Raw genomic sequence first — 15,040 nt, forward strand, 5'->3', positions numbered from 1 at the left:
TGTAACCAGCAACTAAGACACACACAGCTTGTAGCTACTACTTGACTTTCTATTGGATCTTAAAGCTCTCCCTTTATATTATATAAAATTACTGCTTAGAGATAAATATAGGTAATTGAAACAATATGTGACCTAATATACAAAATGGGTATTAAAGATTTGGACTAAGAATGAATAATGTATAAAAGTGTTAAATAAGAGTAAAACCTGATTTTCTTTCTTTTCTAAAATACAGTGAATGTAACACCAATGTGACATGTACTTATTAAATATGCTGTTGCTTTCTTCATAAAAGTTGGACAACTATGTTTGTAAATTACAATCTAAACAGGCTTGCCATTAACTGAATGATTTTTATTATTCCATCAACTTTTTTTTTTACTTAGTCACACATTGGAAAAAAAAAGTGAGGGCATGTTTATATATTAATTAGTTCAGGGATACTCAAACTGTCTTTACATATCATGGTCCATCCATCCATCCATTTTCTTCCGCTTCATCCGGGGTCGGGTCACGGGGGCAGAAGCTTCACAAGGGATATCATATCTTGGTTATAATCATTAATCAATAAAAGAAGAAGTAAACATTAATCAAACTGTTAGTTTGCGATCAAAAAGAAACCAGACTGGAACCAGCAGTTTTAGAGCTCTCAATATTTTTTCTTTTATCTTCAGCTTCACACACTTCAGTTCAGTTTACAGCAGATCATGTCAGTCAAAACAAGAAGAGGGAGAATCTCCCTCTCATCTGAGCCACCTGGCTTTTAAGGGATTGGCTTCCACCAGGACTAATTAGAGGGGTGAAGACATTCACATTTCTAGAAAGAAAGAACAAACATTCATACTAAACTATTCCTAAAAAATGTCTACACAGTTACAATTAACTCAAACAAAACTAGAAACAAAAAAACCAATCTGGATCCAAACAAAATCAAAAATACACCTCTCCTTCCTCTCAGACAATGGATTTTCCCAATGAGGCTGATTGAAAACACCAGGTTCTTGTCAGCACTGCTCATGGGCGCGCTTCCATGGCAACACATGACCCGGTGACCTCAAAGAGAAGAGATGATTAAAACAAGTAAATAAATCAAATTACCTCCCCAAACACAATACAGTTACCCAAATAAATAAGAATATATAAAGTACACAAAAAACAGCTCCTGTTAGGGAGGAGGTAAATCCCTCACACAAACCAAAGACCTGTTTACTTTTAAGTAGAAGCACAAAAATCAAAAGTATAATTGATGCTAACGCTAACTTTACAACTGCTACTATAGCCTAAAAGGAAAAGTTTAGGAAAAGTTTAGGAAAAAGTTCATGGCAGTTCTACGGAGATGGATGCAGATACAGATTTTCAGCCTGACTTTGACTCACCCCTGGTCTGATAGCTTTCAACACCAGAACCACAAGGGGTCAAACTAAAAGAACATCTTACTTGGTCAGATCTGGTGGTTGACTTACTTACTAACTCTTCGTCACCTTCATCTCTTATTTAGCTGGAAGGAATATTGACTTTTCTGCTCCAACAGCAGTTTTGTCTGCCTGGAGGTCACTCAGAGATTAGCAACTGTCAGTTCTGCTACAGGTCATTGAACGTCTTGGTGGGTCCTCACTTTGAAATTGGATCTGGATGAAGAAAGTTACTAAATGACCCTGCACCAGTTCAGTGCACAGAGGAAAAACAACAACATCTTTACACAAAAATAGCAAACTGTTTGTTGCAAACAAAAACATCTATCGCTACGTTGATTAGCGATAAATGTTGACTGGAGCTTTTTTCATATTCAAAGGAGACAACATATGACTAATTCTATTGAATCCAAAGAGATTTACATTCACAGTTTAGCTCACAAACCAGTACTTAAAACTATGACTTATTGTAGACTATTCCAAACCTTTCCGAAATTCTAATTTTCTTAGAAAACAAAAATTTGACATTTTCTGACAAACCTCTTGTAGAATAACATGCCAGTTGTCAAAGCTTTTTTTTTAATTAGATTCTCAGAAGCCTCCTACGGGAATTAGAGGTTATTTTGACTCGATCTAAAAAGCCTGATAAGGACATTCTGAAGTGACCTTGGAAGGAGGAAAGTAGTTTTTGTAGTTGATCAAATCGGACATGTTTGTGTACATTACAGTGATCATTCTGTGTGGTACTCCTTTAAATATTTGGATTGTCAAATGTGCAATGTAGAAATATATGGCCTTCCAGATAAAATACTCTTAAATTGATATTTTTGCTTTAGTGTCAAAAATAGCATACCCTTACAGATTTTATGATTTCTTTCCTTATGTGAAAATATATCAAAATGGTGCTTCTTGGCAGTGTCCCATTGCATGTACGATGTTGGAAAAGGATGTTCCCAGAAACTCATGAAAATGTATAAAAAAAGAAAAGAGCTCCGGTGAAATCAGAAGCGTCAGTCACATCCAGCAGGATGCTCGGACAATGGACCCACCTTTTTCCTGGCTCTTTCCCATGGTTCCTTCCAGGCCGCTCTGCCCCTCAGATAACAGAGAAGACAGACGTGCCTGCAGTCAGTCTATGTCCTGTTGTGTTCTCTGTTCGCAATGGTTGACAACTCTGTCCTGAAACTAAGAGGTCACAGGTTGTAATCTTGGATCTGAAACAGTTTGTGCTCATATTGTTTGGCGAATATTTGAGTGGCACAGTGAAAGCTTGAACTGTGGGAAATTAGTTATTCAAGTTCTCCTACTTTTTTGGCCTAATGACAAAACCCCCCAACAAACTAAATGTTTTTAATTCCCCATGTTTTGAGTTTTGTGAAACATGTTTAATGAAAAAATCTGGAAATTCTTGTCGTTTTATGTTGCTTTTAAAATTTACTTCCTATATATATATATATATATATATATATATATATATATATATATATATATATATATATATATATATATATATATAATATATGTGCCGATCGATCGGTCACCGATCATAATCGGGCCGATTTTCGTGAAAAAGTGCATGATCGGTGATCGGCGATCATTGGCTCTTGTTGCCGATACCGATCATCTCATTTCCCAGCCTGCCTGTGCAGCTGGTCTCCTCTTTCCTTCACTCTGCGCAAACTCGCAGCAACAAATCCTAAGCGATGTGTAACTATAACGCACTGAGTGAATGGGGAAGTTTGCGTTTTGCGGTGGAAAATTGAAGCACGTCAAAATGCATCAACACAACGAAGCTAATATGGCATAAAAACAGTGCAGCGCACAGCTACAAACACTCACCCGGATTAGCATGACGGTCAGAAAGCTAAACAAATAACCTGGAAAATTATTTAAGTCTTCGAGCTGCGATGTAAGACGCTGGTTCTGCTCTCGCTGTTGAACCGCTGCTATGCTACAGGTAGTAATATTTCACAGACGGAGCTTCGCTTCTGCTCCACCTGGTAGTGACTCTCACCAAACCTCTGCTTAAAGCTGCAGCATCTAACTTAAAAAATACATTTTACATACGTTTTAAAACTTTCACTGTCCTAACATGAGACAGATAATCTCTAAAAAAAATAATCGATCTCCTCCCTGTTCTGCATAATTACTCTGCTCAGTCAGAAACAGTCAATCAGAGCTAGCAGTAATCAGCTAGCCGCCATGCTATCAGGAAGTTTTCATTCAGTAACTCTGGATTGTTTATTGTAATGGAACCTGTTTTTGCCTTTGAATGTTAAGTTTTATACTTGAACTTCTTGGCAATGTTGAGAGGTTTTATTTTGGCTCTTTGCGTTTTTTAGCCTCTTCAGAGCCTTCATATGTTATCAGTCTGTTAAAGATAGTATATCAATAGCAGTACAATTCGCACAATGCCTGTTTTGTTTAGTTTTCTTCTTGAAAAAAGTTATTAAAAACAAGTTTTTGTCTAAATTAAGGTGAATTCATGGTTCCTTTTTCCACATAATGTAACCAGTAGTGTTTATGATAAAAAAAAATAATAATAATAATAATTATGTGATCGGTATCGGTGATCGGTATCGGTATATCGGCCCTCATGGGTGATCGGTATCGGTATCGGCAGGAAAAAACCTGATCGGCACATCCCTAATATATATATATATATATATATATATATATATATATATATATATTTTTTTTTTTTTTTTTTTTTTTTTTTACGGTAAACGTTTGTTAAATTTATTTGAAATAAAACACATTGAAGAATAATTTGGATGCCTTATAGTCCATCAAAAATTAAAAAGTGAAAAATTAAAGTTGGCTGCTCAAACCTTAAAGAAAATCGGAAATCTCTGTTAGTCAATAAAATCTTCATCCATTATATTTAATAATAAATTATAAATTGGACAAGTCCACAGTGACAGTAAGAGACATTTGAGGCTACAGTTGTTTATCTTTGTTTAAATGATTACATCAAAATGCTTAAGGTACTATTGCAAAACTGATGCTCTGGTCAATGTTACAGGTGTAAAATTATGAGATAGACTCCTAATCCCAGTGGAAGGGTTTTCATAGTAAATGTGTGTGTACACAAGATAGAGAAACAAAAGACCAAATAAAATTGTTTGTATCCTCCTAATCTTAGTCTCCCTAATCAGCTTTGTTAACTAATCAAGGGTTTATCTTCATTTCCGTAAGTCGAACAATTAGCAATCCAGAAGGTGTATGCAGAGTGGTATGACACCGGGTTTTATTGTTGCATGCAGCTTGGCTCATAAAAAGCTGTGCAACTCCAGCTGCATATTTTTACCAGTGGAAGCAGCAAATATAGAGAGGGAAGTTTTACTCGAGGGAGGTTTCACCAGCAGCCAGGCTCTGCTTCGTGCTGCTTTCTGGCTGTTTCATCATTTTGCTGATCAGCTGTTTGAGTCTAATGGAGTTTTCCATGTAAATGAGCTGAGCTTCATAATTCTGACCAAGGATGGAGACAGACTATAGACTGTAAATTTATTTCATCATTACAGATATTGTTATGGATACTGCACCCTTCTCGATTAAATCTTTGCTGAAAAGTTGCACCTGTGGCTCAGTATCTGCATCAGTGATGTGTCACTGCGAGTGTTGTACAGCAGCTGGTCTTCAACTTTCCAAGAGGGCTGGCTAATTGTGTATGTTGTGTGTTGCTAAAGTTTTAGGATATTTTTTTATTTAAACACTTTACCAGCAGAAGAGTTGACTCTAAACAGAATTAATTACCTTCTGACAAACTAGAGCAAGCTGTGACTCCAGAATTATTTCCTATTTTATCTTTGTGAAACAAATTCATCTGGACACACTGGCACTGTAAATGTGGGTTTTGAGTGATGTCAACAATTAGCCTCTCAGTAGTAGAACATCAGACTAATTTTTAATCCAGTGGAGTTATGCTCACTATTGATCTTGTTTGATTCATGTGTTCAGATGAAGCTGAAAAAATCTAACATTTGTGGAAACTCTTAACTGCTTTGGACAAGTTCACTGAAGGAATGATGTAAGGAATATGTTTGTGTCGAACTTACACATAAGATTTAGCTACTGTATTGCAAAATCTTATTAATAGTGTGCAAAAATATGATTTATTCATTTTAAGCATATTGAAAATACATTAAACAAAAGATTATACTGTGAAAATTAATCATGCTAAATTATTTAAAATGGACTTGTATATTTAATGCTTATTTACATTTTTGTAGGCAAACGGAGCCTAAAATATTTTGACGATAAATTACTTGCTTTCTCCTTTACAAGTCAGAATATGCCTGGCTATTTTTTTTTTTGTTTGTTTTTTTGCGCAACTGATACTTTCCACCCCACAACATATTACCTTTTTTGCAAGTTTATTTAAATAAATAACAGGAGTTTAGATCAAGCTCTGATTTTCTCTCTGTTAGAATGTAAGATACATTATTTTTAATCACTAATTTGTAAACACTTGTAAAGAAAGTAAGTTCTTTCCTTACCACCAGCATTTCCAAATCCCTCATATTTCTTGACAGATGAAAGTAGTTACACACCGAATATTGTTGCCAGTGTTATTTTGGCCTGCGCAGGATGTGTCCACTGACCAGAAAAGGTCTTCATTCTTACTTTCTCACCAGCTGATCTCTAGCCAGGGCTGGTCGAGTATAAAATCAGACACTATCACCAGTCTCTTCTCAGATTTTGCTTTTTGAAATACATCCCTGTTTATGTGGTTTCTAATATCACTGTGTAAAACTACAGATGAGCATCTGCATCTGCAGTGTTACATTAAAAATGTCCTAATAGTATAATATATGAAGAAATCCTGTATGGCTGAATCTTCCTTCCCAGCAGCCCGAAACCTCATTGTTTAGTGTGCTACTAAGCTTAGAAAAGGGAAACACAATCCGGAGGACTGCAGTGGTCAGTGAGTCAAAGTCAGAATCTTTATTCTCACTCATCTTCATATTTTATATTACATATTACTCAAGGATCCTTTATATAGACAATTTTCCTCAGGCCTGGTTTTACTTGGTCTCTTTGTTTAGCTTATTTTATGGTATTTTTGCTTACTGAATGTTTTAAAATTTGTTGTAAGAGTTAGATTTTTATATGTCAAGGAGATAGTTTCTGATGTATTTTATTATTTTTGATTTTCAACATCAGAATTTTTAGAGTCTAAATAGATGTCTTTAGTTCTTATTTCAGTTAGGGAAACATTTCACTTATCCATATTTGTGAAATTAAAAAAAAAAAAAATCCATAATCGGTTCAGGAGCCAAAGAATGACAGCAACCAGAAATCAAATACAAAACATAAAAATGTAATGCATACTCATATGGCTATGAACAAGTGAAATCCATAATTTGGTTGGTAATGCTTACTTGTAGCGCCACTATGTCTGTGTTTAATGGACTTCAGTCATTTCCACTGCTTTTGTATCTTAGAAGAAACATCTGGAAATATACTGGTTAATACTAGTTTTCAGTTTTCAGCTTGACCTTTTAACCCCCTAATTATTTTTTGCCCATTTCCAATTTTTTCATAAGATATTTGTAATTATTTTTGTAAACTTTATTTAATTTCAACAGTTAATCAGTCTCACCACAAACGCAACAAAAATACAGAGATTGTAATTTTACTTACAAAAACTAGAAACATGTGAGTTTGTTCTGCTGCATTTATTAAATAGTTGAACAAAATCTGATTTCTTAGTATTTGACCTGCTGATTGATAGATCTGATCAAGCTGATCTGATAGACTGATTTCAATCACTGGTGGAATGGTTGGAGAAACACTAAACCAGCTTTGACAGACAGGCCAAAAGGGATTCACTTGGTAAATTTAGTCTTTTGCTAAATAATTGGTGGTGTGCTGTCAGGGCCAGCAGAGCCTTCTCTGCTAGCCCTAGAGAACTGAAAAGAAAAAGTATAATGTTTAAATCATGTTTAATTTTATCTATAATTTAATTTTTATTCTACAAACGAGTTGCTTATTGGAATTATTGAGACTTCACTTTAATTTCCTACTTTAAAAAGTTCCTTAAATGCATCTGGAGAGAGCAGCACACCTCAGAACCTGCTGCACAAATTTAGCTACCCCTTCGTCAAAAATACCGTTGAGCTGAACTGGGGAACATAGACAAGTTTTGTTAAATTGCTGGCTGTTCAATTATATGCGCTGTTGCCTTAGTATTTTGTTAATATATACATTGATGTATTGCTTGGTATGTGCATTATTGCTTTACTTGACGTATTTTTATTTATTGGCATATTATCGGATGCCTGTTGCTCGGTGTGGTGCATAGTCTTTGCATTGTCCTTCATAACATGTATTGTTCAGGTATAGTTGACGTCTATTGAAGGATCTGACTGAAATCCTACGGTTCGCCACTGTAATGATAAATAAGATCAAAAAACATCTGTGGTATGCATCCTTAGCTTTTGTTTAAATCATTTCAACCCCCTAACGGTGCTGGATAAGATTATACAATTAAAGTAAACAAAACATTATCGATCTTTAAAATTTATTGCAATTATGAAGCCAAAACTGTGTAATTCCTGCGTTTTTTTTCATTAAACTTTTATTGATCTTTTTTTCTGAATGAGCAGAGATTTTTTTTTGTACATTTGACTGATATCTTGAGGAAAATATCCCCTGTCAGTAAGTCAGTGTCGCTCCTCAGTGTGTATCTGCAGCACAAGTGACTTTATTGCTTCTGTAGGAATCAATCCGGCTCCATTCTGGGTGAAAGTCAGCAGCCTTGAATGTTGTCTCCTGTCATTTTTCAAGCTTATTCTGAATCGAGTTTCTCTTTAAAACGCCAGACAAACGGCTTGTGTGTATTTACTCTGACCTTTCCTACGTTGTTGCTCTGTGGCACGTATGTGAACCAGCTCTGCGACTCCTGTGCATGCAGTCTGATGCAGTGAAAGAGAGGGACAATGGGAGGGAAGAAGAAGCCCAACTAAATTGGCAGATATGAAATTAAACTTGGGGACTTCTTCAGTGACTTCATCCAGAGAGATAAAGTTCATTTCTGGGGAACGTGTAGAGGCTGTTCAAGGGCAATGACTTTCTCCCGCTGCATTCATTTCTCTTCATTTCCATAATGCGTGGCAGGTGGCTGTATGGTGGCCAAATGCAGCAGCATGTATAGTCTGCACTCTAGACCCACGGGAATAAACATGTTGATGTCTAACATTAGTGTGTCCTGGGTCTTAGGAATGATCACAGCAATGGCTGTATGGAGGGAATTGCTTTACTTTGTCAGTTTAAGCACCACTAAAGATACATTGCCAATGAGGTAAAGGTTTATTCTCTCAGGGATCTCTGTCTCTTTGTATTTATTTAGCATCTCACTCAGCCATACTGGGAAAACCAGGAAATAAAACAGTAAGCCCAAACCAAGTCAGCCTAATTTTGTTATTCTTTAACTAACAAATACTAACTGTAGGGTTTTCAAAAACAGTAATGGTTGTTTTGTAGCCACAATTGTATTTAAAAAGTCAAATTTGTTAAAAATAAATAATAAATCTAAGTTTTTAGTAGCTGCAGGAGCTGCTACTTACAATTTTTATACTTAGTATTTTTGTGTGCATTGCAAAACATAGCGTATTCTTTTACACATAATTTTATTGACCAGTGAATCTGGGTTTCATTAACAATCTGTTTTTGTCACCTTTTAACACCATCCACAGTAAAAGAGCAATGAAAGTCTGTTATATCACCTAGCTGAGGCTCTGAATGTTGCAAAGATGTGATCATAGCCCAAAAAGGTGATTAAAAATTAACATTCAAAGCAGATTGCTTTGAATTGTCAGGTTTCATGATAGATTCTAAATTATTTTGCAAGAAATTTATTTCCACTATTGTTCAAGTAAAAGGTTTGTGAAAATATGAACCTTTGTCCCAACTAATGTTTTCAAAAATCTGGACTAAATGTCTAAGGAGAGCAAAGTATCGATTGAAGAAAACAGTTTCCATATTGTTTGATCTCTGTATTGATTGGAGGACAGAAACTTTCTGTAAACTTGTTTGTAGCACTTGGGATTCGATTAGAAGTGCTTTTCATTATTAAGTCCATTTGTAAATTAGCACAAAAATGACTCTAAACAGGAAGTGACAGTATGACAGGTTAGCTTACATTAAAGATGTTTTCCGTTGAACTTTAAGGGCACACTCCAAGTTTTTGAACACAAACACTGTAAAAGTGTAAAGTGAGTCACTTGGCACAAAATCTTTGCTTTTATTGTCACCTTATGTTCTTCAGTGAGCTGAAGCAGTTTTGATTTTTGTTTTGCTGCTGTGCATGTTTCTTTACACACCAGTCAGCTGCACTATGAACTATTCAAAGGCTGAATAGGATCTCAGTCATTGGTAATTCTGCAAGGTCAGGCCCTAGACACACCTACACTCTTGAAGGCTTTTCTGCCACAAGGGGCTGGAGGCGATAACAAAAAGATTTGGACTGACAAAAGCTTCCTGGGAAACCGGTCCGTGTTAAACAGAAGCAGTGGGAAAAAGTGAATGCAAGCATGTTTATAGTGCATTGTTCTCTTTGAAAGCATGCCGGTTTGTTTGTGTATATATGCATCTCTTAAGGGCATGCTTGAGTGTTTTCATGAAACTCTGACTGCCTTTCCATTCTGTATGGATGTTTCTTTATGCCAGGACTTAACCCTCAGCTCTGTTGCTATTTACTGAGGATCCTTACTATGCTGTCCCTCCAATCCACTTGATTCCCTGTAAATCCCTTGGGTCTGGCCTGTGCTGGTGATTTGTGGTTGGCTAGTGGGCAATTGACACATTGATAAATCCCCCTCAGATGGGGTGCGATTCATTTGAATCAATAGAGCCTTATCGTCTGACGGGCGTCAAGGCCGTCACGGCTGCGACTGTGTCAGTTCACCTAAGGTCCCTTGGAGTCAGCCTGATTTGTTGCTTTTGACAACAAACATCGTCATGCCACGTGGTTCGTCAGAGAGTCCACGGGCGTGAATGAAGGCAGGATGTTGTCTGTCACTGGGTAGCAGCAAAGAGGACGGGAGACAGCGAGAGGGAGACAGATGTGAGAAGAGGCAGAGAGATATAAAAATAAAACGGAGTCTAGCAGCGGAGAGTGATGACTGCTTTTTTAAAATAGTAAATATTTAGCTTTATTACAACATGAAATCAAAACTCCTTACACTCTTTTTTGCATCTTCTCGGAGGTTAGTTTAGTTTCAGATGTGGGTTTCACATGCCTTGTGTTGTCTGGCCTCCAGTTTCTCCTCTCTTCTAGATCTCGACTGTAATCTGGCCAGTCTGGCGGCTCAGCTTTGCACATGTTGTGATTCAGTGTCACACCAAGAAGAAGCTGTGAGGCAGCGCCACTCTGCCTCTCAATTCTAAGTAGGACTTCATATTTTTATAGTGGGACATATACAGCTGTAGGCTTGGTCTGATCTTTGGTATCAAGGTAAATACATGAATTTTAAAAACTTAGGCTTTCAAAAACTTTTAATCCTACTGGTTACTGTTTGATGGTGCAGTTGGTATGTTGTATCTCAGCTAGAAGATCTCTGGCTCAACTCCCAACTTGAGGTGTTTCTGCATGGAGTTTGCATGTTCTCCCTGTGCATGCATGGCTTTACTTTGAGTACGGCGGATCCCACTGTCCAAAGACATAACTGTTAAGTGGTCTCTCCAAATTGTCTGTCAGTACATGAGTATAACTGAAGTTTGTTTAAAACTTCAGGTAAAAATTCAACATTCTGCACGTTTACTTGAAAGTCACAAGTGGAGTTCGTTTTAGATTTTAATTATGATATTCAATCAGTAAATCAATATGCTAGATTGTTAGTGCAGTATAGTAGCAGTAGGAGTTTAATTGTGTTGAATGCTGAAGCTAAATCCTGCTTCATGAGCATGAAATTTGCTGGTTACTTTCAGATTCCTCTGTTGTCTGCATCATGAGACTTTTCAATAAAGACAAACAAAACCACATCGTCTGTGGCTGAACCCTGCTGGGCCGAACGCAGCTAACGGAGACAAAACAATAGACAACGTTGTCATCTCTGCTTCTGTGAAATGCTCTCTTTCTTTGGGGTGGTCTCAGGCCTGAGTCAAATAGCGGGCAGCTGCCAAAATGAACTGTATTAAGTTTGAGTGGAGAACATTGTTTTTTGAAATGCTTTGGTTCATAAAAATATTGAAAACAGGAAGAGAAAGGAACACTGCTTGTGGGAAAGTAGCATGTAACTAATACTAAAATAAAGGTTTTCTGTAACACAAACAAATTCAGTAACCAGTTGTCATCATTCAGACCTAAACTTAAAGGTGAAATTTACATCATGCATTTATGAGATACCTTTCTTAAACTCCAGCAGTGACTCCTGTGAAATGTGCTTTCTGTTTGGTTCAGGAAAACATCTGGAGATCCTTACATAAATAATTATACATAAAAAATGTTTGGTTCAGAAATTGATCACAAAGCTTTGATTCAATTTTAAATTCATTTGACAAGCTTTGTTGGTAGAACAATATCTGTAGGATTATGAACTTAAATTCTATTATGTTTAAAGCCCATGCCTGCATAGGAAAAATGTAATTTAGAGTGTGTTAATACGGTGTGTTTTCTAAGGAAGGTAGAACTTTTTATTTTTAGGTTTTACATTGTCAAAATCATCAAACTGTGAAAAAAGGGAAAATGAATTTGGAATAGAATAGAATGGAATCAGGGAACAAATGAAAAGTTTAGTCAGTTCAGATGGTGCCATTTTTCACACTTTGTATTATAACAGGATCTACACATTTTGCTTCATTTTTATGTTAAACTGCACTTTATGGTCAGTTTACTTATGTTCTTTATTCTTGTGTGTCAAAAAGGTTCTTTTTATATTTAAAATCAGAATGGTCACCATGCTTTACTGCAAAGATTTGTTTTGTTGCGTTACAACAAAACATAAAATAGTTTTTTTTTATTACTGCAAACAAATAATAAAATATATTTACTCTCCTTTAGCAGTTCTGGATATTTGACCTTATCAAATCAGATTTGGACATTTGAACATAATCTTTGAGAATTCCTCTTTAAACAGATTTAAACCTGGCCTTAAGACATATTGATATGTTAGAATTTTCAGTTTGGGGACTTGCAAACTTTAGAACATTTTGGCAACAAATTATTTGTAACAATATACAAGAAAGTTGATTTGTTTTGATTTTCTTAAAGTTTTTGTAGCTTTTCAGCAGTAGGATGGATGAGGGCTGCAGTGTGAGTGCAGTGAGCGTGTTGGTTACCCTTCACTTGACTGTCAATCCCGGGAGTGCCTGCCTCCTCCTGCTGCTGGATTATGAGGTGAACTCCGTCTGAATGCCGACCAGCACCGGATTCAGTCTCCCTCTCTCTCCGTCTCTTTTGTCCCAGTGTGCCACTCTTCTCTGTCTTTCTGAAATAGATGTATTCACATGACACCACACACATGCTGGCTGTTCACACCTGCTGATTCTCACAGTGTGACACACACACAAAAGCATGCAGCTCATCCCCAGCGGACGGATAGTCGGGGCCGTACGTTAGCTTACCAGATTCAATTTATTTTTCAGAATTTTTTTTAAGTGAGAATGCACTCAAACAAACTCCTGGCATGTAATCAATTATCAGTTTGTTTTACTGTGTAACACTGAGGGGGAGTGATGTATTTTTGCACTGTTGGGGTGAGCAATTACTCTGATTGACCCAGTGGGAGCGCTATAATTACAGGTCAATAGTGTCCTTTTAAAGGTGATGTCTTTGGCTCAGTTTGTGGCAACAAAACAAGTGACTGTGGAGCGCAGATGCTCAAGTTTTTGCTTAAGGCCATTTGTTAATATTTTTCCAGTTCATGCAAAAATTTTATTTATTATTTGTGTATTTTAATCAATTTTCAACATTTTTGTAACCAATTAATGAAGCAAACAAATAAAATATTTATTACTTTCAGCTTTCGGACCTAATAGTTTGCAGCTGGTTTCTTCTTGGTGCAAATTTAAAGAACTGCCTCTGAAAAGTGGAAATCAAACTTTATAAATATGTCCTTAATACAGTTTTGTAAACTGTATTAAGTTTATAAAACTTAATATAGTTAATAATAATAATTTATGTTAAAAGGTGCTGCTTTTTACCATAACATTTAGCTTTATCTTGTCCAAAAGTTGAAATTTATTCCACATTTGTCCAAAAACTTGTAAGATCGTACAGTAGAGATGTTAATGCTGAAAAAAAAAGAGAGTTTGCAGTGATTAAAGCTCTCGCTTCTGAAATCTCACTTGTGTCGTCCTTACCACCAGCTCATGATCGTCTATTGATTACCCGGCTTGATTAGGGTTATGTTCTGGGACTGCGCACCTCATGCTCTCCTCTTTGCATCAGGCTTGCCGCGGATGAGACACGCTGACCCGCGGGGCGCTCCGGTCACCGCTCATCAGGCCTGACACTGCTCGATGGTGACAACGCTAATTGTCAACATCTGGGAAGTGCTTGCCATTCTTCAGCTCCTGCGCAGACTGAAACGTGGGGATCTGTCATAACATGTCAGAGTAAATTAGCATCAGCTTAACGTCGCTGGTGGAAGAGGGAGGTAGGGGCATGGGGGTTATCCCGCCAGAATTATCAGGAGCTTTTCCGCAGAAGATGCATAGTAAAAAATTCAATTTACCAGAGTCAGTGCTAGAAATATTTCACAGAAGTTCCTCACATCCTCTACTTATTGCTACTGCTAAAGCTGCTATTTAGTATACTGTTGTTGCTACTGTCAAAGTTATTAAAATTATTAATAGTGAACTACATTAGGGCTTGAGCTGGAGATGTGTTGTTTATCTTGAGTAAAAATACTGCATATTTACTGTATGTTGCCTTTAAAAACAACCATTTGAAATATACAAACTTCAAACTTCTAAAAGCTTCAAGTTCAGCAAATAAACAGTTAATACTGCTGTTGAAATGTATTATTTTTATTATTTTTATTAGTAGTATTAGTATTATATTGATACTCACGGGAGGATCTCAGTAAATTACAATACCATAAAAAATTAATGCCAGAACTGTTGGTCAAAAATAAAACCCAACAATCATGAAGACTGCTTGGTAATTTTTGAGGTAACTTTGGGAGCTGACAAAGTTTATGTCAGTTATCAAATTATGCAGGTTACCTGAGCTAGTAGCTAGGCTGCTGTAGGGGTCTTATTAAGCCAACAAACATGCTAAAACTGTACACCTGAAACTCCTCTCTGCAGGGAGTTTAACTAGGAAGTTCTGTCTTTTATGGAGTTATATGTTTTCTGACTTTTCATTTCTGTTCAACAGTTTTCATACTAATTTGAATCTTGTAAAACTGTGGTTCAAACACATTATTTAGTTTTAACATAAATTCAAATATAAAATTTTCAGTTTTATATTTTTTCATGTAATAAACAAAACTGTCACATTATACTACAAAAATACTACAAAAGATTAGGAAGAATCAGTATTGAATTTTTATAAAGATAAGCAATAAGATGCAACGACCTTGATGAAGAATATGGGTTGGTAAATGTTTCCTATACGACACTGAAGCAATACAAACCTGTTGGTACTTCGTGGTACGTCATATCCCAAAATCTAGACT

At 36.3% G+C, this 15,040-nt stretch overlaps 1 protein-coding gene across 2 annotated transcripts in view; it reads left to right on the top strand.

Annotated features, from left to right (window-relative positions):
• Positions 1-15,040, top strand: part of ldb2a (LIM domain binding 2a) — a 96,147-nt gene that overhangs the window by 9,254 nt on the left and 71,853 nt on the right. The gene's annotated exons all lie outside the window — the stretch shown is intronic.

The sequence above is a fragment of the Poecilia mexicana genome, unplaced genomic scaffold, assembly GCF_051168715.1.
Source record: "Poecilia mexicana isolate PSO_F unplaced genomic scaffold, ASM5116871v1 scaffold_10, whole genome shotgun sequence".
Taxonomy (NCBI): domain Eukaryota; kingdom Metazoa; phylum Chordata; class Actinopteri; order Cyprinodontiformes; family Poeciliidae; genus Poecilia; species Poecilia mexicana.